This window comes from Asparagus officinalis, chromosome 5, assembly GCF_001876935.1.
Source record: "Asparagus officinalis chromosome 5, Aspof.V1, whole genome shotgun sequence".
In the NCBI taxonomy this organism is placed as follows: domain Eukaryota; kingdom Viridiplantae; phylum Streptophyta; class Magnoliopsida; order Asparagales; family Asparagaceae; genus Asparagus; species Asparagus officinalis.
Window position 1 is genome coordinate 8,920,885 of NC_033798.1, and position 3,338 is coordinate 8,924,222.

The following is a 3,338-nucleotide window of genomic DNA, read 5'->3' on the forward strand; positions in this document are numbered from 1 at the left end:
CTCAAAACAAACAATTAAAATATTTGACTCGTGTGCCATGCAAGTGCTGTTAAATGTTAATGTAGAATCAAAAGCAATCTAACAAAATGAAAATTTCTCTCAAATCCACGCAACGGACCCAAAAGGCCAAAAAAAAATCAACTTTTCAACCTCAATGTAGCCACATGATGAGAAATCGATTCAAGGTACAATCCTATTCAGTGGCGTAGCCGGAATTTTTTTTGCCCTGAGCGAAAAATAAAGGGATTGTGGCGAGCAAGAGGAAATAGAGGAGGCTGAGAAGAACAGTCGCTGGATTTAAATACACCTACAATTTGAGAGAAGCTCTCAATTTCATAGAGTAGCAAAATAAAACTCGAGATCCCCATCTCTTCAAATTTCACTTCAATCACATCTCATTCGATCATTCAATCCAGCTAATAGACCCAAGCAATGTCGCTCCGGCGGGGCCGGCGGTAGCCACCCCAAGCACAAGCTCTAGCTCTGGCAGCCCGGCTCCACCATCATCGCCGGCCGCATTCTTGCCCTGGGCAGCTGCCCAGGGCAAGGAAGCCCTAGCTCCGCCACTGACCCTATTAGAAGAAATAACAAAAAAAACCCAAAATTAGGGGGGGAAATTATACCATCTTGAACATTGGCATAGCTCACATAGCCATAACCAAGAGATCTCCCGGTAATGGAATCCCTACAGAATCTAACAAAGGTAACGCTGCCGGTCAAAGAAAAATGCTCAAAGAGGGTCCCATCTATCACATTCGGATGAAGGTCACCGATGTAAAGCGTCGAAATTGACATTGAAACGCTCCCATGCACTGCTATTTCCCCAAAAGATGAAATTTTTAATAGGAAAAATGAAAATTCTAGGTTAATGTTAGGGTTTTTTTTGGGGGAGATTAGGGTTAGAATGTGGTGGTGCATGGGAGCGATAGTTAAAGAGGGGAAGAATTGGATTAAAATATGATTTAATTAATTTTGTTTCCTCTTTTACATAAAATGATTAATTAAATTAAATTGAAATTTGATTTTAGTTTACAGGCAGATCTTGTCTTGTAGACTCACCATTTGTTCTGGAGGAGATTAAAACAGAAAATGAAATTTAAAAACATTGAAAACCTAGGCTCCATCATTTACTTTTTAATTTAAGAACTGTTTTTATTTGGTTTTTATCGGCTAAATTATCAATTTGAATTCTATAACTACTTTTAACCAATTTGATATTAAAAGTCTATCCGGTAGCTTTTTGGTATTAGAAGTCATTTTTCTGCAATTAGGCATTTTTCTTCATCGTCGATGAAAATTTGGGAAATGTTTTGTATGTTTCAAACTCATTCACAACAAAAAAAAACTATGTTTTCATACAATTAAAGCTAATAATCATCCTACTAACCATCTATATCTTCAAAAAATAATGTTAGGGGCATAACCCCTAACACACCACCAACCACACCCCCCTCTCCCATCACTACAGTAAACCGGGCCTCACATAAGATTTTAAATTTTTTAAAATCCCATGTGAAGCCCGGTTTACTGTAACGATGGGAGAGGGGGGTGTGATGGGTGGTGTGGTAGGGGGTGTGCCCCTAACACCACTCATCTTCAAAACCACATGATAAGTTAATAAATCTATCATGTTATTGTGTCATATCGTCTAAATCCAATCACGTCAGTTAGTAAGGTCACATCAGGATTCTAATATAGGAAAAATACCCTGAGGCCCCTTTCTTATAAAGTGAATGTGTTCAACCCCATGACTTAGTCAACGTGCGATCTCATTCCATCCCAAAAGCAAAAAAAGGCAAACGTATTTGGCCCTAAGTATGTTTGCCACGTCAACAATGATTTAAACCGATTTTCTTTTCTCCATTTTACCCTAATTAATGATCCTACCATATTTTTTAGTTAGATTATGTGCACCGGTGAGAGTCTCTCTCTCTATGTTGTTAACCTTAACATTAAAAGTTAATTGTTAACTTTAGAGGTTAGTTGTTAATTTGAAATCAGAAGTTAAATGTTAAGTTTTTTATCGGTTGTTAAAGATAGAAGTTAGATATAAATACATTTACTTGTATTTATAGGTACAATTGCTTTTACGTCTATGTATTCTCAGGGCTTGCTGCTAATTATTGAAGGGGGAGAGAAAAAATGAAAGGGATAACTCGATTAAGATGATGAGGAATATGTTGGTAAAGGCGATGGTGAATGTATCACTTGACTCTTTTGTTATCACAATTGTATATACATAGTTGGTTATCATGTGATATTTATCTACATAAAAGACCGTTTACATTTTTTCTTAACATTAAAGTTTTAAATCTAATAAATAAGTTAACAGCTGATATTGATAAGTTTAATATTCAATCAATAAGTCTAACAAGTAGCTCATAAGATTAACAACCAATATTTAAAATTAATAAAACCAATAAATCTAACAAGCAACTCATAAGATTGATAGTCAACTTTTAAAATTAACAACTAGCTGATAAGTTTAACATCTAATTAAAAGATCTAACAAGTAACTCATAAGATTAACAATCAACTTTTAAAATTAACAACTGAGTTTAACATCGAAATGTAAATTATTTTTGTTCAGTTTGGTTGGTTATTTCAGTTTGGACCTTGCAAGAGCATTACTAATATATCACCATTTTTATGAGAAAATGTTCTCTCGTGTTTTGAGACATTTAGAGGTAACGGGAGGATGAGCAACAAAAAGTTAAAAATAAGTAAAACTAAACAATAAGGGCGACAATAGTCGGAAACTTAGGGTTGTAGAAAGAAAATACATATTCCTTGATGTGTTTAATTCATGAATAGCCAGCGTGAGGCTTCGGCTTCGTTGACTAGCTAGTAGTATCTTCGTAGTGGAGAAATCTTTTATTAGTAAAGACTAATATCTTTATATATAGTGGAGAAATCTTAAAGTTTTACTAGTAAAATTATGTAAGAAATAAACTAGTGAAATAGGAGATGAGAGTAAATAGGTATACATAGAGCGATGAGCTGAACGAATCACAAGCTGCACCAAACTGAATACAGAATATAGAATCGAACCAAATCGTCAAAGATCACCTGGTTTTTTCATTTTTATCGGTTCAAGCTGGTGATAGTCATATATAGGACTTGAGTTTGGGAAGAGAGAAAAATGAAGAGGAGGGGAAGAGGAGAGAGGGGGATGAATTTGATGTATTTAGTTTGGTAGTCGGAGCGATGGGGGAATGAATTTAGGGGATTGAATTTGGTAGTGAGAACCATGGGGAATTGAGTTAGCTAAGAGAGAGAAAATAGGAGAGAGGAGGAAGTTGATAATTGAGAGAGAGAGAGAGAGAGATGATGAGCAC